The sequence below is a fragment of the Diospyros lotus genome, chromosome 6 (genome assembly GCF_014633365.1).
Source record: "Diospyros lotus cultivar Yz01 chromosome 6, ASM1463336v1, whole genome shotgun sequence".
Taxonomy (NCBI): domain Eukaryota; kingdom Viridiplantae; phylum Streptophyta; class Magnoliopsida; order Ericales; family Ebenaceae; genus Diospyros; species Diospyros lotus.
In genome coordinates this window covers 38,846,702-38,872,260 of record NC_068343.1, presented here as the reverse complement: position 1 = coordinate 38,872,260, position 25,559 = coordinate 38,846,702, and the positions used below count along the sequence as shown (strand labels likewise).

Sequence of the window (25,559 nt, the reverse complement as noted above, 5' to 3'; positions counted from 1 at the left end):
ATTTTGATTTGATCCTTGGCATGGATTGGTTGTCACGGCATTATACAAGAGTTGATCGTCGATGGAAGATTATAGACTTTGATCTAGCTCGACAGCCAGTCTAGATATATAGAGGAGTTAAGCCTATGGCTATGATTCCTATAAATGAAAGTAGAGAAGCTGATGTGTAATGGATGTGAAACTTACCTAGTTTTTGTTACCTCAGATGAGGGAAGCAAGAGGAAGTTGTTTAAGGTGCCAGTAGTACAAGATTTCTCAGATGTTTCCTTAATGAATTATCAGGATTACCTCCTCGGAGAGGAGCAGAGTTTCCTATTGAGTTATTGCTTGGTATACAGCCTATTTCTAAGGCTCCATATCAAATGGCACCTGATAAGCTAAAGGAGTTAAGGACCTAGTTAGAAGAATTAATAGAAAAGGGTTTTATCTGACTCAGTTCATCCCTATGAGGCTCACCAGAATGGTTCGTGAGGAAGAAAGATGGATCTTTAAGGTTATGCATAGATTATTGCCAGTTGAATCAGGTGACAGTGAAAAACAAGTATCCTTTACCTTGAGTGGATGATTTATTAGACCAGTTGTGAGGAGCTAAGTTATTCTCGAAGAAAGATTTGAGATCGGGATATCACCAGGTGCGAGTCAGAGATGATGATATTCAAAAGACTGCTTTTAGGACTCGCTATGGACACTATGAGTTTGTGGTGATGCTATTTGGGTTAATGAATGCTCTAGTTGTTTTCATGGATTTGATGAATCGAGTTCTACGTGAGTACTTAGATTGTTTCATTACTGTCTTCATAGATGATATTCTAGTTACTCACCCAGTGTAGAGGAGAATACTAAGCATCTTATTATAGTATTGCAGAGGCTTAGAGAGAAGCAATTATATGTCAAGTTTAGTAAGTGTGAGTTTTGGCTCATTCAGATTGGATTTTTAGGCCATGTGGTGTTTGGAGATGGCATTTCAGTAGATCCAAACAAGACTAAAGCAGTTATGAATTGGCCGAGGCCGATGATAGTGATAGAGATACGTAGTTTTCTAGGTCTTGCAGGCTATTATAAGCGATTCATTGAGGAATTTGTTCGTTTATCTTCCCCTATGACTAAGCTAACAAGAAAATGAGAGAAGTTGGAATGAATTGACGCGTGTGAACGTGCTTTCCAAGAATTAAAGTGAAAGTTAACCATCGCACCAGTCTTAGCTATACCAAGAAGTGGAGAGAAATATTCCATCTATAGTAATGCTTCTCATTCAGGTTTGGGTTACATATTGATGAAATGAGGTTGAGTTAATGCTTATGCATCTAGACAGTTGAAGAAACACGAGGTGAATTACCCTACTCATGATTTGGTGTTGGCAGCGGTAGTATTTGCATTGAAGACATGGCAACACTATTTATATGGTGAGAAGGTTGAGATTTATAAAAATCATAAAAGCCTACATTATCTTTTATCCTAGAAAGAATTAGATATGAGGAAAAGACATTGTGTTGAGTTATTTAATGACTTCGACTGTTAGATTCTATATCATCCAGGAAAGGCCAATGTGGTAGCCGATGCTTTGAGTCGGCAAGGAGTTTTTGTGGTTATGATGATAGTTCAAGAATAGAAGTTATTTGAGCAATTAGGTGTTTTATCTATTTCAGCTCTAGAGGATAGTACAGTGATGAGTTGTGCTTACATGAGAATACAACCCGAGTTATTTGTTTTACCCAAGAACCAACAATCAAAAGATGAGAAGTTGGCGTAGATTTTAGCAGATATTGAGAAATTTTCTCCTTTGGGATATACTCTATGGAGTGATGGTATACTCCTATTTCAAGGACGTATTTGTATACTCGATGATGGGAATCTTAAGAAAGAGATTTGAATAAAGCACATAAAAGTCATTACATTATTCATCCAGGTGTTGCGAAGATGTACCACGACCTAAAGCAGGAGTATTGATGGAGTGGTATGAAGAAAGATGCAGCTAAATATGTTTGGTAGTGTTCAGTATGCCAACAAATTAAAGTGGAACATCAGAAACCCTCAGGTTTATTAGGTCCATTACCTATTCCGGAGTGGAAATGGGATAATGATTATTATGGATTTTTGTGATGGGTTTACCCAGAATAACTAGGGGCTATGATGCTATATGGGTGATTGTTGATCGTTTGACTAAATCAGCCCATTTTATGCCTATTAAGAAGACTTATTCATTGAATAGATTTGCAAGAATTTATATTGAGGAGATCGTGAAGTGACACGGTGCTCCATCCAGCATTGTATCAGATCGAGATCCTCGTTTTACTTCTCATTTTTTGGGAGCTTTGTATGATGCATTAGGATCTCAGCTAAAGTTTAGTACATAATTTCATCCGCAGACAAATAGCCAGTCAGAGAGGACTATTAGGACTCTTGAAGACATGTTGAAAACTTATGTTCTAGACTTTCAAGGTAGTTGGGATGAGTATCTACCTTTGGTAAAATTTGCCTATAATAATAGTTTCTATTCAAGTATTGGAATGTCTGTAAGAGGCTTTGTATGGGTGACCATGTCGATCGCCAATATGTTGGGAAGAGATTGGTGATAGGGCTTTATTATGTCCTGAAATTATTGAGCAGGCATCAGAAAAGATTCGAGTTATCAAAGCTATAATGAAAATAGCCCAAGACAGACAGAAGAGCTATGCAGATAAGTGACATCAAGACCTCAAGTTTAAGGTAGGTGACCATGCTTGGTTAAGGGTCATGCCTATTAAAGGAGTTTGCAGATTTGGCGTAACAAGGAAGCTTAGTCCTCGTTACATTGGTCCGTTTGAGATTTTGAGACTGATAGGGACTTTGGCATATGAGTTACCTTTGCCACCTCAGTTGTCCCATGTTCATAACATGTTTCATGTTTCGATGTTGAGGAAGTATGTGCCAGATCCTCAGCTTGTAATTGATTTTCAGACTCTTGAAGTTAGAGAAGATGTGTCTTATGAAGAGATGCCTATCAGTATTCTAGAGTGAAGAGAAAGGATTTTGAGGGATTGATCAATTCCTCTTGTAAAAGTGCAATGGCAACGTCACTTGTCAGAAGAGGTAACGTGAGAATTAGAAGAAGAGATAAGGAGCTTTACCCCTCATTGTTTGAGTAACCAGGTACGAATTTGGAGGACCAAATTCTTTTAAGGAGGGGAGAAATTGTAACGACCCATTAGAGGGCCCAGTATTTATTCAGGAATTATTTACTTAATTATTGAAGCATTGATTAAGAGATTTTGCCAATTAATTATTTAATGTGGCAATTTAGAGATTTTAAAGGAAAAGAATAGCATTTATTTTTTTTTAATGTTGGAGTTAAAGGAATTTGCCAAGGTGGCAATTTAGATTCTTAATTGAGAGAATAGTATTTAAATAGCATTTAAATGACATTTATTTTGTAGAAATTAAATGCAAGGACATGAAGGTAATTTTGGAGTTTTATTATTATTTGAGAGTTTTAATAATAATTTTTGTATTATTATTAATTAAGTGGGACTACGTATTTAAAGAAGAATGAGAATCCATGTATGAGATGGAATTGGATTAAGAGTCTCCTAGTCCCAATAGGAGAAGGTTTTGAGAGTCTCAAAGTTCAATTGGGAGAGGGATTCCAAGTTATAAAAGGAAAGGGATCTAGGACTTTATGTCTATATATAGAGCCCATAGCTTAGCTTTTCTTCACATTATGTGAAGAACAGAAAGGCCAAGAGATAGTAGAGGCTTGCTAGAGTCTTCAGGATCGCTCCAGTGTTCGATCAGAGAGTTCTATCAGGCAAGTATTCTTCCTGTAATCCCTTCCATTACAGGTTTATATCAGTTTTTCAGATTATTCCAGTTCTTCATTGAGTTCTTAGATTTTATATCAGTAAGCAGAGACGTATATATATATATATGCGTATAACAATGAAGTTATGAGCAAGTTTCATTAATCCTTATCCATTTTGGATTGCAAGTTCCATTAATCCTTATCCATTTTGGATTGCAAGTTCCAGTAATCCTAATCCATTTTGGATTGCAAGTTCTATTAATCCTCATCCATTTTTGATTGCAAGTTCCAGTAATCCTTATCCATTTTGGATTGCAAGTTCCAATAATCCTTATCCATTTTGGATTGCAAGTTCTATAAATCCTTATCCTTTTTGGATTGCAAGTTCTATTAATCCTCATCCATTTTGGATTGCAAGTTCCAGTAATCCTCATCCATTTTGGATTGCAAGTTCTATTAATCCTCATCCATTTTGGATTGCAAGTTCCAGTAATCCTTATCCATTTTGGATTGCAAGTTCTATTAATCCTTATCCATTTTGGATTGTAAGTTCTATTACTCTAAGTTCTAATATCCGGATACCTTGTATCGTATCCGGATGTATCTAAAGTTCTTCAATTATGATATCCGAATGGTTTGTTTATACATCTGAAATGGTCAAGATAATATCCAGATGCCTCCCTCAAAAGTTGAATTTTTCATTCGAATAGTCCCTAGTTATATCTGAATGCATCAGTGAGATATCCAGAGGACCAAAATCATATCCGGATGTCCTAGTTCATATCCGAATACTTCCCAGCATATCCGAATAGCTTCTTCTTTGAATGTCAGTGTATCCGGATGAGCCTTCTTCATAACTGGATGTCTTTCTTCTTATCCTGATATCCTTTCTGATATCCGGATGACTTTTCCAGAAATCTAATTTAGCTTCCAGTGAGTCCTAATTCAAGTTTAATTCAATTAATGTATTCAATACCTTCCAACATTGAATTCATAAGCCAGAACATGACAAGTTAATCATACCCATACCATAAATCATAATTCATAGAATCTTTGTATTCCAATATATAGATGAAGATCATATCATGTTCAATATTATTTTATTTTGACATGATTAGCATTATTTTGTGAGATTATGTGCATACATTTTGGTATGAGCATTGATGTAACACCCGGTGTTAAAGGAATGAGAAAGAAAGTGAGAAAATTCCAAAATTGCCCTTGAGAAGGTGTTGGATCCCTGAGATTGAGGGTGCCCTATGAGAGGGGTATTTTGGTAAATTGGATAGTGAAACCCAATATAAAGGGTATTTTGGTAAATTGGAAATAATTCCTATGTGGAATTAGGTATGTAAGTGAATAAAATCCCAATTTGGTGTTTATGTGGAGATATATGGGATTAATAAATTCACAAGGGGTATTTGGGAATTTAGAATTTAATTCCATAAAGGAAATTTAATTTTGAAAATAGGGAAAATGGTGGATGTTAAATTATTTGAGGAGAATAATTATATTTTCCCTAAGTTATGAATTAATGTGGTAATGCCACTTGGAGAGATGAGATTAAACTTGGAAGCCAATGTTAGTGTCTTGTTGTGACACTTGGCATTTTGTGGTTCAAGTATAAATGGGAGATTTAATTAAATGCAAAAAGAAAGGATAATTGGTCTTTCAAGCATTTAATAAGAGACATTATGGAGTTGGATTAAAGAAAATCCAAATGAAATGGGAAAATAGTCACCATTAATGTTTGAAATTATGGTAAATTAAATAAATGGAATGGAAAATGGGAAAATGGTCACCCATTAATGCTTGAAAAATATGGTGATTTATATAAATAAAAAATGAGGGAATTATGTCTCTCAAGTATGATGGATGTGAAATTAGTCCCATTAATTTAAATGGGAAAGAAATGGAAATTAGTCACTCATTTATGAGTGAAAATGGGAGAATTTATTTAAATGAGAAATAAATAGAAATCTCCAAGTGATCCAAGGGTTAAGATCAAGTCTTGAAAATGGTGAAATATATCCAATGGCTTGGATTAAGTCTTGAAAATGGCATGTAATAGTCTCATTTAAGTAAATGAGAAATAAATGAAAAATGCAAGTGATCTAAGGGCTTAGATGCATTCTTGAGAGATAGAATGAATCCAAAGGTGGGGATTCAAAGAGAAGAAATGGCATGGATTGCCAAATATTAAGAGATGAGTGGTTGAGATTAAATCTTTCAAATGCACTTGGATTGTGCTTTTAATTGAAGGTTGAGATCTCCTCTTGAAAGGTGAATAAAATCCAATGGATGAGAGTAATCAAGACCAAAGCACATGGATTGTGCTTTCTTGTGTGGTTGGGATTTTCTTCAAAAAGCAAATGGAAATCAAGGGCTAAGATCAAGTCTTGAAATTGAGATTTCAAGACAAGAGTAGTATTTAAAGGGAAAGTAAGCCCTTGTCTCAAGTTTTGCCATTTCAAAGAGAGAAAGAAAATGAGAGGAAGAAGAGTTGTCTTCCAAGAAGAAGAAAGGGAGAGAATGAAAGAAGAGAAAGAAGAAAGAAAGCAGTGAAGAAGTCTTCCATTGAGAAGAAAGAATGAAGAAGAAAGAAAGGTAAGAAAGTATGTGTCTTGGCCATTTTAAGGCTAGATTTCCTTTCTTGAAATTTCATTAATACTTGTGATCCATTATATGGCTAGATTCTTTCAATGGGAAGAGTTAGAAGAGAAGCTAGGAAACTCTTAAAGCTTCAAAAGAAATGGAAAAGGTAAGGGATAGCCCCATGAGATGGTGGCTTGCAAGTTGTAAGTATGATGCATGAATTCTATGTGTGCATTGGCATGTTGTTGTGCTAGGTCCTATGGCCATAAGGTTGAGTGGGGTAGGGTAGATTAAAGCCTCAAACCAAGGTGGTTGTGAGGATGTGGAAGCCCTAACCATGTTGCATACATGCATTGGCATCACATTTATTTTCATGTTCATACTATTGTCATTGCACCCTTATTGAGCTTAATAGCTCATGAGGTTTTTATCCTCACCATGTAGGTATCTCATGTGCAAGAAGGAAGGGATCTTGGAAGGTTAAGCATGCTTGATGAAATGAAGACCCTAAGGAATTCATGTAATTTAGCTTCAGTTTTGGAAGCCTAAGCATGTTGTAAATTATCTTTTTATTTGATGTTTGATGTAGCAAACATATTGTAAAACTATATTTTTGTAAAAGGGAATTTAAGCATCAAGAGGGTTGTGTAAGCTTTGGTTACAAATAAATGGATGGTTGATGTATGTTATGGAAACATCAAGAGCATCACTTTAAGCCTTAATTTTGGAGAAAAGAGGCAAAAATTAAGGGAAAATGAAGTTTATTTATTCATTTTAAATTCTGGAAAATTTGGGGTTAGGAGGCCCCAAGAAAGAAAAAAAAAATAGGGGAGAAGAAGAGAAGTGAAAAAAAAAAAGGGGGGGCAGCAGAGGGCTGCCAGCAAGCAGCTGGCCGCGGGGCAGCCGCGCGCGCAGGGGCAGGCAGCCGCACGGGCGTGCGGCCCCGAGCGGGCACGATGCCCCGTGCGGGCGCGCGGCCCGCGCTGCGGGCGCACCGCGAGGCTCCGCGCGGGCCCCGGGCACGCCAGTGGGCCCCGCCGGCCAAAATTTTTTAAAAAATTGGAATTTTGGAAGAAATTGGGGCATTTCTTAATTGAATTTGGGCCCCGGAGGAATTTTCAAAATAAAGGGATTTTTCGGGCATTTTGGAGATTAATACCGAAATTTTAAAAATTTGAAATGATGAGTTTTCCTCCAAAAATTTGGTGATCCATGAATGGATTGGTTTAAATGGTGATTTTGGAGCCCGGTAAAATTCTTAGTCGGAAAGAATGAAATTCAAATGAGAAAATAATGATTGGGCGTTTTCGCGAGGTTTCTTTTAACCAAACGCGGTGTGGTTTAAAGCCCAATTCTGCTAGTAAATCCTGGGGTTAAGGGAAGGGAAGGACGAGCCTAGTTCCCACCTAGGGCGTTTCTTCTTGAAACATGGTCCGCCCTTCATCAAAGGCCGGGCAGGGTGGACAATTCGGGTAATTGTTCACGAGTAGCACCCGTAAGTGGGAGCGGGGCATTACACTTGAGCATGACTTTATATGGAGCACTACATATCGTGTGCCAGCATTTATGTGAGCATTGCATTGCATTATGCGCGCTAGGTGGCTTGTCCGCGGGGATCCCATCAGTTTCAATTTCAGCTCAGTTTATGAGTTGCTCGCCTGGTGGCAACCAGGGGGCTAGGGGCTTTGCCCACAGTATGTGCTTACAGTTTTTATGTATGTAGGTTTCAGATCAGACAGGTATGTATTATCAGATTATGTGGGCCTATGAGCCAAAGTTGCATACCTGCATTTAGTTTACAGTTTATGTGCATTACATTTTTATGAATGCAATCAGACAGTGATTATACAGTACAAGTTTAGTCAGTTACTTATCAGTATCGATATTCTTCGATTCAGCTTCAGTATTTTTTCCAGCTTATTACTTGCTGAGCTTTTGTAGCTCACCTTGTACTCTTCACCCCTCCAGGTTCTAGCAGGGGAGTATCAGATGTGGGGCCTAGCAGTAGTGTTCAGTAGTGTGTGTACGTGGAGCCGCTCAAGATAAAAGATGTCTGGGAGTCTGTTGAGTTCTATAGAGTTTTCTTAGATTAGATCTTATTTTATATTTCAGTTGAGGGATTGTCCCTCAGTAAGAGTTTACGCATTTCAGTTTGTATTGACTAAGAGTTTTTATTCCAATTGATTGAGATGTTCAGTCATGGTATCAGATTTCAGATTATCAGTTAGTTTATTTTATTTTCCCCGTAGCACCTCTTCTCGGGCAGTTATAGGAGAGGGGGTGTTACAATAAGTGTAGGGTCATGTCTGGAGTCTTCTTTTTCAACGTTCGACGTTTCTTTTCAACGTTCGGTGTCTCCTTTTTCTTTATAGGGCAGTGTGTCATTTCTTTTATAGGGCAGTGTGATTGCTCTGCCCAAAATAAATAAATAAATAGTTGTCATTGGCATTGAGTTTGTCTCCCTCTTATATCATTATATATATATTTTTTAAAAAAAGTAAAGTTTTTATTTTATTATATATTTTTTAATAATTTGTTTAATTTGTTTGGTTTTTTTTTTTTTTAAGGGGCCCAATAAAATCAAAATCACATATACCACACAAAACAATTCTTTAAGTACACCTTACCCCCCAACTTGAATTGCGCATTGTCCTCAATCGACAATAATAGAAAAGATAGAGGATAGGCATACCTGGCGGTCATCGATGCATGAATATGTGATGTTTTCTTCACCCTGAATAGCTACAGGGGTTGTTGTTAATGTCCTAGACCTAAAGACATCCATTTAACCTAAATGGAAAGGTGGTCTTTTAACGTCAGATTCCCAGACGATACGAAACCTCTTTTACTCATTTGATGGTGGATCCCCTAAATCCACACTTCCTTCGTTTTTCTCATAACTATACTGATAAGGTTTCAACCTATGACCATTAACCTTAAGGCATTGCCCTGACTCCGGATTTTCAATTTCGAAAGCCCCATATTCCGAGATGGACTTGATTATGAAGGGGCCAACCCATCTTGACTTTAATTTTCCCGGGAATAAATGCAATCGAGAATCATACAAAAGTACCTATTACCCCGCATGAATGCTTTTCCTAATGATGCGTTGGTCATGCAAATCTTTCATGCGAAGCTTGGCTAGTCGTGCATTTTCAAATGCATCATTTCTTATTTCATCAAGCTCATTTAATTGGATCTTCTTAGAGAAGCCTGCTTCGGTCAAACTCTTGTTGATTCTTTGAATTGCCCAATATGCTCTATGTTCAATTTCCACGGATAGATGACAAGGTTTACCATACACTAATCTATATGGAGACATTCCCAAGATCGTTTTATATGCAGTCCTATATGCCCAAAGAGCATCCACTAATCTCAAAGACCAATCTTTGCGATTGGTGGCAACAGTCTTTTCTAGGATATGTTTAATCTCACTATTAGCTAGCTCAGCCTGACCACTGGTTTGGGGATGGTACGGCGTGGAAATCTTGTGCAACATACCATATTTTTTCATGAGACCTGCCACGACCTTGTTACAAAAATGGGAACCCCCATCACTAATGATTGCTTGTGGCATCTCAAACAGACTAAAAATATTCTCCCTTAAAAATTTCACCACAATCCTATGGTCATTACTCCTTGTCGGGATTGCCTCGACCCATTTGGACACATAGTCAACAGCAAGTAAGATATACTCATGCCCAAACGAACTAACAAATGGACCCATAAAGTCTATACCCCAGTAGTCAAAGACTTCTAACACCTGGATTTGTTGTAATGGCATCATGTTTCTCTTGGATAGACTGCCTAGTTTTTGACATCGATCACAACTTGAACAAAATCTGTACACATCCTTAAATAATGTTGGCCAATAAAATCCACTTTGTAGAATTTTTGCAACTGTTTTCTTGATGGAAAAATGGCTTCCACAAGCAAGAGTGTGACAAAAATTTATGACACTTTATTGTTCATGATTAGGGATGCATTTACAAATGATTTGGTCAGGACAATATTTGAACAGATACGGGTCATCCCAGAAAAATGTCACCACTTTCCTGAAAATTTTTTGTTTATCTAGTTTGGACCAATAATCTGGGATCTGTCTAGTGACTAGATAATTTGCTATATCAGCGTACCATGGAAAGGTGAGTGGTTCAGTTTGAGTGTTTGTTTGAAACAATTGTTCGTCAGGAAACGAATCTTGGATTGGGTTTTCAAATTGAGTAAGATTTTGGCATGGTAGACGAGATAAGTGATCGGTTACCACATTTTCTACCCCTTTTTTGTCTCTGATCTCGGTATGGAATTCTTGTAACAATAAGATCCATCTAAGGAGATGGGGTTTTGCATCCTGCTTTGTTAATAAATATTTAAGAGCAGCATGGTCAGTAAAAACAATCACTAGTGACCCCACGAGGTAAGACCGGAATTTGTCTAGGGCGTAGACAACTGCTAGCAACTCTTTCTCTGTCGTGGTGTAGTTCTTTTCGGCCTCATTAAGAGTTTTGCTAGCATAATATATCACATAAGGTTTCTTGTCTTTCCTTTGCCCTAACACGGCTCCTATCGCGTAATCACTGGCGTCACACATCAACTCAAATGGTAGGGACCAATCAGGGGACTGAATGATGGGTGCGGAAACAAGTGAGTTTTTTAATTTCTCAAAAGTAGTTTGACACTTACATGGTTTGACACTCAAAGGGCATGTCTAGGACTAAAAGATGACATAAAGGTCTGGCTATGGCACTGAATGAAGCAATAAAGTGCTTATAAAAACCAGCATGGCCAAGAAAAGAGCTAACATCCCTCACATTCTTTGGGGCGGGTTATTTTTGAATTAATTCAACCTTAAACTGATCGACCTCAATACCCTTAGAAGAAACAATGTGTCCCAAGACACTTCCTTGAGTGACCATGAAGTGGCACTTCTCCCAATTTAGCACTAAATGCGTTTCCTTGCACCTTTCCAAGACTCTCTCTAAATTTTTCAAACAACTGTTAAAGCTGTCTCCATACACTGAGAAGTTATCCATGAAGACTTCCACCACATTCTCTACCAATTCACTGAAGATGCTCATCACGCATCTTTGAAATGTTGCAGGGGCATTGCACAGACCGAATGGCATTCGTCTGTAAGCAAATGTCCCGAATGGACAAGTGAATGTGGTCTTCTCCTGATCCTCTAACGCAATTTCAATTTGATTATACCCAGAGTACCCATCCAAGAAGCAGTAGAAGGCATGTCCCGCTATTCTCTCTAAGACCTTATCCAGAAATTGAAGCAGAAAATGATCCTTCCTTGTCACGGAGTTGAGCTTCCTATAATCAATGCACATACGCCATCCAGTATGGATGCGCGTAGGGATGAGCTCATTGTTCTCATTTGCTATCACAGTGACTCCTGACTTCTTAGGTACAACTTGAGTCGGACTAACCCATTTGGAATCTGAGATGGGGTAAATGATACCTGCATCTAACTGAAGGATCATGAACGAGGATACAAAAGCATGCAACGGAAGCGTTTTAATCAAAAACGTTCCTCGTATTGATTAGAATCTAGGAGACTTACTTTTTTGGCGGATTACCGGACGGAATGGAGCGATGGGAGTAGGATGCGCGGGAGCTTCTTCGCGTGGTGGAGATGACGGCTGTCCTGCTATCCTTCGGCTCCTTCGCATTAGAACTCAAAGCACTCTTTCGATCTTCCGGAGTATGACTTGAACTCGTGGCCTCTCTTTCGGTGAAGAAGAGCAAAAACGACCTTGGATGAAAAACAACCAAAGAGAGGTATATATAGGGAGAACCCTAGGGTTAAAACCCTAGTGGGCCAAACCCTAATGGGCCAAGTCCATTTAATTAATTTTCTAATTGGGTTAGCCCAATTAATTAATTAAACTAATGAACTATTATTTTATTCTAGCCCGATTAATTATGGACCATCCTGAATAAAATAATTCACTCTCAATGTAATTCACCCAACAAGCCAAATGTATTAAAAAATACATGAGTTACATCGAGCTACCCCGGGGACCAAAAGACAAAATATTCACGGTTACTAAAATGACCAAAATATCCCTGCTACCTAGTAGCTATATTTTGTCATTCTAAGTGTTCCAACTATCACCATATGGTAACACTGACCCCACGAATAATTTTGCATATGCCATGTCTTTGACCTACTAGTGTAATGACGAAAATACCCCTCTGCGTAACACCCATCATTTAGAAAGGAATAATGTACTAACACCTCTCTAAATGATTTCTACCATCCTTAGATCACTAGTCCAATAATCCGTGACTACTCGAATGTACTTGCTTATCACTAGGAGCTACCCAGAAGCACACACTCTTAAGTCATGTTCCCAGGGCCCTGGATTATTTGATTATTCTTGGACAATCACAAGGGGGTGAATCACAGAAACTATCTTGTATTAGTCTGTCTTAGCTAATTAGAAACCATACTCCCAACTCAAAAGGATATTGATCTTTGATAGACCTCACCTACAATGAATCTAAGAATATAGCTCTAGGTTCACTAGACCACCAACTAATACTCAAGTATTAGAGTATTCGTCCACGTAGTAGCAGTGATAGACTAGCTCCATGATAATTAGTACTTTTTCATTAGCTTCTATCACAGGTCCACTCTACGCATTCCAAATGCGCTTGTACAATTAGAGTAAATGGACTGTTTACTGGCTAAGGCAAGCCATCCTCCATTAGGATCTATTGCACAATGATCTTATCATGATAGAATGCCCAGTTCTATCAAAAGATCAAGAGTAATATTTTTCTTGCTTATTAAGTACCCATGATTCATGCCTAACTATGAAGAACGACCCATCACATGAATCACTTACTTAATAGCATGGACACTTTTCCAACAATTAAATGCAAATAATATATGTGCCATGAACTGAATAAAAGAAACACCATTACCATAAATTAAACAAAACATGTCTTTAGGGCATACATTTCCAACACTAACAGTTTAAGAACCTCTCCCCGGATAACTTCTTTCATGTTCGGGTTCAAACGCCTTTGCATTTGCCTTACAGGTTTCGCATTTTCCTCTAAGAAGATCCTATGGGTGCAGGTGAGGGGGTTAATGCCATGTAGGTCAGAGATGGACCATCCTATAGGTTTTTTGTGCATTCTAAGGAGATCTGGTAATGCTTCCTCTTGATGCAATTCTAGGCTTGATGAAATCACTACTGGAAAAGACTCCCTTTCACCTAAGAATGCATACTTAAGGTGATTCGGCAATGGTTTTCTCTCAAGTTGGGGTGGGCGGACCAAAGATGGTGGGGTTTCATTCCCAGGTAATTTCAATGGCTCTGGGCCAGGCATCAGTTGTGTGATCACCCTGGCTGACTCAACATCAGGCTCTATCCCTTCCGAAGTTTGCTTCTCTAATTTATAAGTAACCTGCTCATAAAGAGCCTTCTCAAAGTATTCTTCACTTAAGGTCTGGATTAAATCAACTTCCTCCAATTCCATTTTGTCATTTGGTTGCTTAGCTACCTTGAAAACATTCATCTCCACCGTCATATTCCCAAATGATAGTTTCATGATCCCATTCCTACAATTGATGATTGCATTCGAAGTAGCAAGGAATGGTCTCCCTAGGATAACGGGAATAGGTGATTGAGGACCCTGGTGGAGCTGGGTATCTAAGACAATAAAGTCCACTAGGAAATAGAATTTGTCCACTTGGATTAGGACATCCTCCACAATCCCGCGAGGAACTTTTACTGATCGGTCAGCCAATTGAAGAGTGACCCTAGTGGGCTTGAGTTCTCCCAACCCTAACTGCTGATAGACACTGAAAGGCAACAGATTGACACTAGCCCCTAGGTCAAGAAGTGCTTGGTCGACTTTTTGGCTTCCAATTATGCAAGTAATGGTAGGACATCCTGGGTCCTTATACTTTGGAGGGGTCTTGAATTGAAGGATAGCACTTACTTGTTCCGTCAAGAATGCTTTTTCCCGCACATTGATTTTTCTTTTAACTGTACAGAGATCCCTCAAAAACTTAGCATACGAAGGTATTTGCTTAATTGCATCCAATAAAGGAATGTTTATCCTTACCTGTTTGAATACTGCGTATATGTCTGCATTTATTTTATCTCTTTTTGATTGGGCTAATTTTTTAGGAAAGGGTGGTCGAGGTTCAAATTTGGTTCTCTCTTCAATACTCTTCCCTTTTTCCTTTTTCTTTCTCTCTTGCTCTCTTTCTTCGTTCTTGACTTTCTTCTTACCCTCTTTACTTCCTTCATTCACTTCCTCATCATTCATTTCATCATGCCCTTGGTCTTTTTTATAAGTGGAAGGCCACACTGTCCTAGGGTCCTCAGGTTTCTCAATTACTTTCCCACTCCTAAGGACAGTGACAGACTGGACTTGTTCATGATTCTCACTAGATGACCCTTCGGCCCTATGGGCTTGACCTACAGGGTTCGGACTTGGTTGTGAGGGAAACTTCCCTGGTTCTCTAACACTCAAGGTCTGAGTCAACTTAGTTAGCTGACTTCTCATGTCTTCTATAGCCCTATTTGTTTGTTCTTGAAACTTGGCTACTTGGGTATTAGTTCCTATTTGACCTTGCATGAATTGTTGTAGGGTGTCCTCTAGAGATCTCCTATGAGGAGGTTGATATGCACCAGATGATCCTTGGTTTGGTTGGTAAGACTATGGCTGTGAGGGGAATGGTGCATGGGGTTGGGCGGCAGAATCATTTCTCCATGAAAAATTAGGGTGATTACGGGAGTTAGGGTGGTATGTATTGGAATTAGGATTGTACCCTTAGTAGTTCCCACTTTGATTCTGATAAGGCCTACCCTCTGTGTGATGTGGTTGTGCTCCAGACGCTTGGCCATATAGGACCTCTTTAAAAGTAGGAATGGTAGGACAATCTTCTGTCATATGGCCATTCGTCTCACAGACCACGCAAAGGACTTCCACTTCATGGACGGCCTTGGTTTTTTTTAACTCTAATTCTTCCATCTTCTTTGTTAATGCTGTTAACCGGGCATTGATGTTATCACTTTCACTTATTTGAAATTTTCCTCGAGGCTGTGGACTGACATGCTCTCTTGAGTCTTCCAAAGACAATGGACTTACCTCCCAATTCCTAGTATTCTCAGCTAAAGTGTCAAAAAAAATGAAAAGCTTCTTCGGGTGTCTTCTCGTAAAATTCACCATTGCACATGGTCGACACTAACATCTTAAGGTTGGGGGTCAAGGCATCATGAAAAAAACTAACCACCCGCCACTACTCAAAAGCATGATGTGGGTAAGTAAGAAGTAGATCTTTGAAAAGATCCCAGGCTTGAGCAAATGACTCGGTGGGTTTACAAGCAAAGTTCATCATTTGTCTTTGAAGGGATGCAGTCCTATTGGCCGGGAAGTATTTCTTTAAAAATTTAGTTTGCATTTCTCTCCATGTTCCTATTGATCTCGACTCTAATGTGTTCAACCACATTTTAGCTTTGTCCTTTAATGAAAATGGGAACAATTTTAGCCTCATAGTATCCTCATTGACATTCTGATCGACACAAGTGTAACGACCCGCTCCCACTTACGGGCGCCACCGATAATTAATCGACCGAATTACTCACTCGACAAACCACAACTGAAGGGTTGGACTATGTTTCAACAGGAAACGCTCTAGGTGGGAACTAGGCTTCATCCTTCCCTTCGCTTCACTCGGGAATCGGTCCCAACTCAAACAAGAAAAGCTCAGCGGACCAAGACTCGAAACCCGAGTGAGCTTCACCTCTCTTCAACTCGCCCTATAGCAAGCCAGAGGTGACCCAGGCACAAAGCTAGCATCACAAACATTTCACCGAGTATTGGGGATTTATGAGAACATACCTTGCAAATCTTGACTCGATCCGAAACTTGGCTTCTCCAACTAAGCCATATGCCACGAACAATCTCACAATCATTTATCACACTACGATGATTTCAACCATTAAATACATCTAGTGCTCAATATCATTTACATTCAATTACATGAATACAAATAAAAGATTAAAGGAGATTCCATATCTACTCGTCACAGGCAACAAGCTATTTGCCACAACAGCCTCTCGGTACCATCCCTGCTTGCATCTGGACTTGTATCATCTACACATGAGGTAAAACCTCATGAGTCATAAGACTCAGTAAGGGTGCAATGCATGTAAATATGAATATAATCATGTTTATGTATGCCAATGCATGCAAATGAGGCTAGGCCTACTTATCCTCACAACCCTCCAAGGTTTGAGGCATTAACCTATCAGCCCTCACAACACTAGTCCTCCGTATGGCCATAGGTCCACTAGGTCTTGCATCACACAAGATATAACCACTACATGCCAATGCAACATAAAAACATTATCAAACACATTTACCAACTTGCAAGGCCACCTCCACATGGGGCTATCCCTTACCTGGCTCGAAGCTTCATTTCTGCCTCGGCACGAATTCCAGCCTGAATTTTAAGTTCTTCTAGGTTCACCGCCTCCCCGATCAAACCTAGATGCAAAACACACAAAACCCCAACTCCATTAGCATCCGGCATTTAACTAATGCCCTCAACTTCGCCACACACACACACCAACAACAACTTCCAATCAACCCCACTGAGGGTTCAATCCAACCAATACGACACAATTCATTATCTCTCATAATCAAATTATTTTGAGAAGAAATAAATTAATTACCTCGATTAGTCTGAAGAGAAAAATAACTAAACGCCCAAATCGGCCTTACCTCTCAAGAAGCCACTTGTGCTCAAAAATCCAATTTTCGAGCTTCCGGCAAGCTCATCAAGCCCCAAAATAATTTCCAAGATTTTTCCCATATTTTTCTGGATTTTTCGACTATTTTTCCTTATTTTCTAGAAATTATATTTTTTTTTCTTCTTTCTTTTTTTTTTCCCTCCTTATTTTCTTTCTTCCCCGCGCGCGCTACAGTCCTTCTTCTTCCTCACTGTGCGCGCGCAGGGCTGCCGCGCATGGCCGCTGCCCACCGCCGCCTGGTCCGCCGGCCGTCGCCGCCGATCGTGCTGCTGCTGCCGGCTCCACATCCGCCGCCGTCGGCCGCCATCACCGCGACCAGCTTCATCGCGCGCCACCACCTGCACGCGGCCAGCCTCCACTGCAACCAGCGGCCATTGTTGGCCGCTGAAGCTTCATTCGGCCATCCTCGACGCCTCCGTACGCCACGCACGACCTCGACAGCTTCCACCCGCGAGTCACCACCCAGTCGCGGCCCTTCTCGGCCGCCATTGAAGCTGCTGCAGGTCGCGGCTGCTTCAGCCGCGTCGGCCATGGTTGCCGCCCTCAAGCTCTCTCTCTCTCTTTCTAGGCAATGCTCTCTCTCGATCTCACTCTCACGATCTCTCTCTCAATCGCTCGGTCTCTCTCTCGGCCGATCTCGCGATGCCTCCCTCGCTTCAATCCTCGGCCATCACTCTCCTTTATCTTCTCTGCTTTCTCGGCCATTTTAAACTTACAGAGATGCACGAAGCTTCCTGGAAGCTTCTCACACACACACACACTTACGTACACACACACACATATATATATATATATACTTATCACATTAACCCTCTAATTCTCCTAAATTACACTTGAGGGATTTATTAATTGCAATTAAAAATATAGGTTATTGCACTTGACCCTCCATGCCTTACTTAATATATATAAAGCCCCATTAAATCGTGATTTCTCTCCAATTAATTATCGACGCTTACTTGATAATACCAATTTCGTCCCGGGGCCCACACGGAACCTTTATTCGACTCGAAAATACTTAAGGGTTGCCTTACTCAGAAAACCGAACCACCCCTAGGGTTTCCTCAGCTTCCAGGAGGTCCCCTCCGAATATTCGGTATCGGCACCCACTCGAGCTTATACAAAATTTATTCTGAAAATTATTCCAGATCGGACCGCTTCCAGTGTCATTAATCTCATCTCGAGACGCTCATCAATCTCTTGCCCTTTTCCCTGGACATCCAAGTCCCAAGGCACTTCCAGCCGTCAGTTCGGCAATTTTATTAATTAATTACTCGTAATTGACCTTTGGCCTTCCCGAACCACCCGAGGTCCTGCCAAATTAATAAAAATCTATTTATTTTCAATACCATGTAATACCAGGTATTACATTCCACCCTCCTTTAAGAATTTCGTCCTCGAAATTTACTTTACCTTAATCTCTTTCTCAAGATGATCACGTTCTCAGGCTACTCTCCGAATCTCCTACGCGAGAATCTCGTAGCCGCACCATTTTTTTTCAGTTTTTACCTTAGGTTATTCCCACCTCAAGGTTTCACTTAGGCGTTCGGTCCTCCGTATCTCGAGCACATTCACCAACTAGGTACCGCTTTGGCTTCTCGCCAAATCGTATCACTGGTCGTTGGTCATGCTTACTGCAACGATATCCATCTCCTGATGGGTTTTCTCCGCCTCGAAGCATCGCTCTGCATTTTACTTCCCATTTTCCCTTTTTCGCATCAACTGAAACAACTCTCACTAACATTGCATTACTGATCAGTCTACCACGATTTTACGCCGATCACACACGGCAACGTTTCCCACTGCCAATCACACATGGCCACGATTTTATGCTGGTCCAACCAGCAACGTTTTAGCACTGATCATCACCGCAATGTCTCTTTTAGTGCCCGCAAGACACTCTGACACCCATTCATCATGGTATATTGCCATTATCACACGCACGCATAACCTAAGTTGATCCTCATGGCAACCTCTCATTACCGATCAACTTATCGTGCTAGCACTACACAGGAAGCACCTATTTGGCCCGCCTTGCCAACTTCGACCATTTCATACATGGCCTTCTACCTTGACCAGCCGACCCTCAATTTCGATATGCAAAATCGATACACCTAACACCATGTCAGGTAATTACACATTTCAACCATACGTGCATTACCCGAGTCCAACTCGAGCTTGGCGATGCACGCACCATTACAATCTCACCTCGAGCTTAACCATGCTCGGGCCCCAACCTTCTCCCAACTAGGAGCTCTCCGCATAAGCACACAAAGGTACTTCGGCCTTCTTACTAGCCGATATCACACGCTAGTAGGGGTTTCATACCCCAACAAGGAACTCTTCACTGAGCAACCCCCTCTTCAATTCCTCATCCCATTTCAACTTTTACGATCAAGTCCCATGCTAAGCCTTACCTTGGCTGTTAAACCCTACCGCGAGTCAAGGATCCTACCATTGTTCTTAAGGTCGCAGGACTATTAATCAGCCCTCGTCATCACCTACGGTGCGTGGCACAAGTGTTTGGCTTATTACTATCTGCACATTCCCTTATTGCATCGCACCTGTAGGATGACTAGTGCCTTTGGTCCGCACCACAACAACTAACATGGTAACACCCCCACTCTTGTAGCGGTCTTCTAGCCAAATTTACTCGCCCAGCTTCAATCTCATTGGGACTTTTTAAATCTCACATTTCTCAACAAAGCCTCTTACTCTTGAGACGCGAAAGTTTTAGTCATCCTACTCAGGTTCATTCCCAACTCGTAATAGACACCTGATTTAAACCATGCATAATGGTTCTCTTTGTTCCTTCTCGGCAAGGACAATCACCATAACAGCAACAAATTTCACTCCATGGTCATTTCTTCTCAATTTTCACAAGCACCAGCCTTCATGGCCATTCACACTTGGCTTCGAGGCCTTACCATGCAAAATGGTTATCTTTGACCTTCCTAACATCTTTTCCTTGGCAGCGACGATGACACTACTATGCCATCTCAAAAGACTCACTGCTCCATGAATCTTCACTGCTCAATGCAACTGGCACGACCCCACTCTTAGGCCGCCTTCCTCATCACTTTGCTATGCTTATAGCAGCTAGCTAATTCCCTGAGAGACTCTAGCTTCTCCCAGACCTCTTATAACTTTTGCTTCAATCAGCTCACATCATTCAGTGAGCGACCGCTTTAGCCTTAACGCCATCATCATTAGCTAAGACGATCTCTTGCCATCGCTTAGCACCACATCCAGCCACAACCACGATTCAGGAGCGCCACCTATGCCGCTAACCGACTATTCTCTCAATGCCCCACGACCCTGGCCAAACGCTGCACTACTGCTGTCGCTACCACTGGTCAGCGCCTTCAGTCGCCATTGGCTACCCTCGGCCGATCATCAATTGATTCCACTAGATGTTTTCCTTTACACCCATTAACCTCTAACCACGAGGCTAAATCTCATCAATTGCTCCCACTCCAAGGCGTCCATCTAGCTGTACCACTCGCAACTATTAGGTGGTCCCATCACCTAAACACCATATCTAGGAACCAATCTCGTCCCACAAGCTCTTCTTTCGGGTCCTCGCCACCCACTGGCGACATCTTACTTTCGCTCTCATCTTCCATCTAACCAACTCGATTAGCTTTAGCCGGATCGCCCAGCTCATAACCAACACAATTTTCCTCCAGGCATTGCACTTACAATCATCGACTACGACGTCGATTTAAACTTCACCCACTGGAAATCACCCATGTCCCTCCTGCGGAACTCACACTTCCACACGATGCCGTAGGAATCGCCTTCCTACTCAGGCACTTGCCATCACGATGGCTTTCTCCAGGTGATCCATTCTGATAGAGTTATAGCACCTTATGAAGTTTATCCCGTGTTGTTACCCTATGTTTAGCCTCTCTTGGGAGAACATCTCAAGTTCTACCTTGACTACATTTCAGCACTATCCTCTATAACTCCAGCTACAGAGTAGCACTCCTTCAAACGGCATAATTTTGCCTTAACCAACCATCTTTTATCACGTTGGATCTCTTTCTCAAAATTCGCCTAGTCTAACCACTAGGACCTGCTGAATCTTTTTGTACACGGTTAATCAATAGGCGGTATATAATGAAAAGACAATATTCAACCGACCATATAGGCGGTATATAATAAAAAGACAATATGAATAACATAATACAACTATATGGAAACAAAGGTTGAAGATTTAAGAGAGAAATTCTAAGAACGAAACTATATTGAAACTAAAGTGAAAAATTTGAGAGAGAAATCTCAAGAACACAACTATACTTTCATTATAGGAAAATTGAATGGTTACAAATGCATCTCAAGTGCTCTATTTATAGGGTAAAAGATGCAATAGAGACCACTCAATTATATAATTTAATAATACAAAATATCTAAAGAAAAACAAAATAAGTAATTTAAAAATACAAAGATAAGTAAAATATCTAATACATGATGTAAGCGATGATGTCATCAATTTGTGGGACTTGGGCTTTTCATATTTTTGGGCTTGGGCCTTCCATATTTTTATATTATTATATTATTATATATTTTATATTTATTTTTTTTATATTTTTTATATTTTATATTAATATTTTTAAACATGCACAAAATCACAAAATGCATGATAATATTCAATTTAAACCATTTTAAGATCAAAATAAGGGTGAAATTATAACAAAATTTTTACAAAATTGATCACTAATCAACCTGCAACCTTTCAAAGATGCATGATGAGTATTTTTAGTGAATTGGTTGAGAATGTGGTAGAAGTCTTCATGGATGACTTCTCAGTGTACGGAGACAGTTTTGAGAGTTGTTTGGAAAATTTAGAGAAAATTCTGGTCCGGTGCAAAGAAATGAATTTAGTGCTCAATTGGGAGAAGTGTCATTTCATGGTTACTCAAGGAAGTGTTTTGGGACATATTGTTTCTTCCAGGGGTATTGAGGTTGATTAGTCCAAGGTTGAGTCAATTCAAAAATTACCCGCCCCAAGCAACGTGAGAGAGGTTAGGTCTTTTCTTGGCCATGCTGGTTTTTATAGGCGATTTATCGCTTCATTCAGTGCCATAGCTAGACCTTTATGCCGCCTCCTGGCCATTGACATACCTTTTGAGTGGAACAGTGAATGTCAAGTTGCTTTTGAGAAGTTGAAGAAATCACTCATTTCTGCCCCTATCATTCAGTCCCTTGATTGGTCCCTCCCATTTGAACTTATGTGCGATGCTAGTGATTACGCGGTAGGAGCTGTGTTAGGGCAGAGGAAGGATAAGAAACCTCATGTGATATACTATGCTAGCAAAACTTTGAATGAGGCACAAAATAATTACACCACTACAGAGAAAGAGTTACTAGTAGTTGTCTTTGCCCTGGACAAGTTCCGATCTTACCTCGTAGGGTCACTAGTGATCATCTTTACTGATCACGCTGCTTTGAAGTATCTGTTCACAAATCAAGATGCAAAACCCCATCTCCTCCGATGGATCTTACTCCTCCAAGAGTTCAATATTGAAATCAGAGACAAGAAGGGAGTTGAGAATGTGGTGGCTGACCATTTGTCAAGAATTTCGAGTCAAAATCTCACACAATTTGATGAACCAATCCATGACAATTTTCCTGATGAGCAATTATTTGAAGTGAATGTTATTCATTCATCATCTGTTGTCCCTTGGTATGCTGACATTGCAAACTACCTGGCAACTGGTCTGATCCCAGACCATTGGAGTAAGCTAGATAGGCATAAATTCTTCAGAAAAGTCAGAACTTTCTTTTGGGATGAGCCCTACCTCTTCAAGTATTGTCCTGACCAAATCGTCCGTAGATGCATACCCGATCATGAGCAACAAAGTGTCATGAATTTCTGTCATACTCTTGCATGTGGAGGCTATTTTTCTATCAAGAAAATAGTTGCAAAAATTTTTCAAAGTGGATTTTATTGGCTAACACTGTTCAAGGATGCGTACAAGTTCTGTTCAAGTTGCGATCGATGTCAAAGGTTAGGAAGTCTGTCGAGGAGAAACATGATGCCATTACATCCGATCCAAGTGTTAGAAGTTTTTGACTGTTGGGGTATGGATTTTATGGGCCCATTTGTCAATTCATTTGGTCATGAATACAACTTACTTGCTGTCGACTATGTGTCCAAATGGGTCGAAGCAATCCCTGCTAGAACAAATGACCATAAGACTGTGGTGAAATTTTTGAAAGAAAACATATTCAGTCAATTTGGGATGCCACAAGCAATCATCAGTGATGGGGGTTCCCATTTTTGTAATAAAGTTGTGGTAGGATTAATGAAGAAATATGGTGTACTGCATAAGGTTGCAACACCATACCATCCCCAAACTAATGGTCAAGCCGAGTTAGCCAATAAGGAGATTAAGCGCATATTGGAAGAGACTGTTACTGCTAATCGTAAGGATTGGTCCTTATGACTAGTAGACACTCTTTGGGCGTACAAGATAGCTTACAAAACAATTTTAGGAATGTCTCCCTATAGGCTAGTATACAGTAAATCTTGTCATCTGCTAGTAGAAATTGAGCATAAAGCATATTGGGCAATTCAAAAGATCAACAAGAGTCTAATTGAAGCAGGCCTCTCTAGGAAGCTCCAATTGAATGAACTTGAGCAAATTCGAAATGAGGCATTTGAGAATGCACGATTGGCCAAGGTTCGCATGAAAGAGTTACATGATCGACACATCATTCGAAAAAGCTTCAGGTAGGGCAACAGGTACTCTTGTATGATTCTCTATTACATCTATTCCCAGGAAAATTGAAGTCTCGATGGGTTGGCCCCTTTGTAATCAAGTCCATCTCAGGATATGGGGCATTTGAGATAGAAAATCCGGAGTCAGGACAATTTCTTACAGTCAATGGTCATAGGTTGAAACCATACCAGGGTAGTATTGAGAAGAATGAAGGAGTTGTGGATTTGGATGACGCACCATCATCTGATGAGTAATGGCAGTTTCATGTCGTCTGGGAATCTGACGTTAAAAGACCACATTTCCATTTAGGTTAAATGGATGTTTCTAGATTTAAAAAAAAAAAAAACACACACACACACAAAAAAAAAAAAGTATATAAAAAATTTGTTTCTTTTCTGCATTACTTAAATAGTGTTCCTCTGTGTGTAGTCTAAATAAAAATTTTGCATACGAGTTCATGTATTGAAGACCGCCAAGTATGCCTATCTTCTATCCTTTTATTGCCGATTGAGGACAATGCGCAATTTAAGTTGGGGGATAAGGTGTACTTAAGAATTAATTTATTGGTATTTGAAATTGATCCATTATGCAAATAATTTTGGTTGACTTGATAATATTGTCTTGTGTGGTATATATGATTTTATCGGGCCCCTAAATTTTTTTTTTTTAAAAAATTAAAAAATAAATAAAAATAATAATAAAAATAAAAATATAAGCAAAAAAAACAATAAAAATATATATAAAAAAATTAATTGAGAGAGACAGAATTGACGCTGGTGGTAGCCATTCTTCTTGGGCAGTGCAATCACACTGCCCTATAAAGAAAGAGGCACACTGCCAAATGTTGAAAAATGAGAAGCTAAACGACACCAAGCCTGACGGTGCAATTATGGCATGCGTCGAGTCGAGTGTCGAATAGTGATGCCCATTGCTCTATAAGAGACTCCAAATCTGTATGAGGTAAGCCACCCTTCTTGAGCTCAATCTTCTCTCCTTTGTGTTATTCTCCAATCAGGTACTCTCATCCCTTTTGTAAAGTTTCTAGTTCTTTACTTTCTTCTTATTAGAGTTTTCTTTAAAAAAAAAAAAATGGATCTTCAGCTTTCAAAAATTTGCAAATATTATCCATCTCTCCCGCAGAATGATTTAAAAAAAATTTATGCTGCTAGGTGTGAAAGACTTAGGCTTTTAATGCGTAATAACATCCCTAAAGATATTCGTTGGCTGATCGAAGCAAAAGTTCGATTAGCTGGCGAAACTTCACCTAGTTTTAAGAACTTCTCGGGCTTAGGGAAGAGTAGTTTTGCGAAGAGACGAAGAGCTAAAAGAGTGAATGGTTGTCACAAGTGTGCTCGTTGGACCTGTAACACTCGATGCAAATCTGTGGGGTTTACGTCCGTAAATCGAGAAGATAAAATTAGTTTCATAAAGGATGGACTGAGTAAGGAGTCATTGGATGATATCCGATTGACTCTTGAGACGCATCCATGTGGAATAGTGCAAAGAGAACTTCTTGCTTTATGGACCAAGTTCATAAGTGACAGCCAACCCTATAGTCTTGGGAATCTGACTAAAAACGACCCTGTTTGCCAATCTATAAGAAAATTGGATGGGAAGCTTATCCTCGCTTCATAGAAAGTGTTTAAGCCATTTCTGGACGTAAAACCAGAG

General features: G+C 39.9%; 1 pseudogene; it reads left to right on the top strand.

Annotated features, from left to right (window-relative positions):
- The window catches only part of LOC127804513 (uncharacterized), a 53,782-nt pseudogene that overhangs the window by 19,657 nt on the left and 8,566 nt on the right, over positions 1-25,559 (top strand).